Consider the following 925-nt stretch of genomic DNA (forward strand, 5'->3'; position numbering starts at 1 on the left):
AGACCACCCGCTAGCACGATATTGTCCGCTTTGGCACACAAGGCCTCACGGTTTTGCCTTTGACGATAGGGATGATAGCCGAAGCCCCCCACACTTACTCGTCAAAACGCGTCATGCTAGGGAGAGGTATCCACATCCTTATAAGGCATGCTTCGTTCCCCTCTCCAACCGATGTGGGCCTTACAATCCACTGTGGAGAGAGAGAGAGACGCCGTCATCCCCGTCGCCGGAACCGCGAGGAGCGTCGCCGCCGAGCCCGTCACCGTGTCGTTGTCTTCATCGACGCCAGCTGAAGAGAGATGCGACGGAGAGAGAGAGAGGGTCCGCGGAGGGAAGCGCCGCCGCTCCCTGAGGTTGCACCGTCGTCGCTGTCCTTGGTGACCCACGAGCCAAGAGCGCACGCGCGGGAGTGGAGGACGGCGCTGCTGTCGCCGCTGCTTCCATGTCTTCCAACGGCGCTGCTATCGCCGCCGTGAACCGTGGCTAGAAGAGGGAGCGAGAGATCAGGGGAGAGGTGTGTCGCGCTCTGCTGCAGTTGAGTCGGCCTTGCTGCCTCCGCTGTTGGGGATTACCTCCGTCATTGTCGCCTGCGAGGAGAGAGCAGTGCGGGAAGAACAGAACGCGAGGGAGAAACTGGTCCGCCATTGAGCCGCCGTGTCAGAAAAGGGGTTCATGCCACCGGAATTCCCCTGCCTTTGGAAGCCGTTGCTGAGGCCAGGGTGCTATGGTGGTTGCTAACCGAGTTGCCGTTGATGATTGCGTGCGGCTATGCTGATTCTGAGTCGCCGTGTTACTGCCAAAGCAAGGAAACTCACTGGAATAGCATCATCGGAGCTGCTGTTTAGCTGATACCGCTACCTGGGTCACTGCGGTACGAGCTGCCGTTGATGGAGCTGCTACGTTCAGTGATTTCTGCGAGTTCTGA

This window comes from Arachis ipaensis, chromosome B09 (genome assembly GCF_000816755.2).
Source record: "Arachis ipaensis cultivar K30076 chromosome B09, Araip1.1, whole genome shotgun sequence".
Classification (NCBI taxonomy): domain Eukaryota; kingdom Viridiplantae; phylum Streptophyta; class Magnoliopsida; order Fabales; family Fabaceae; genus Arachis; species Arachis ipaensis.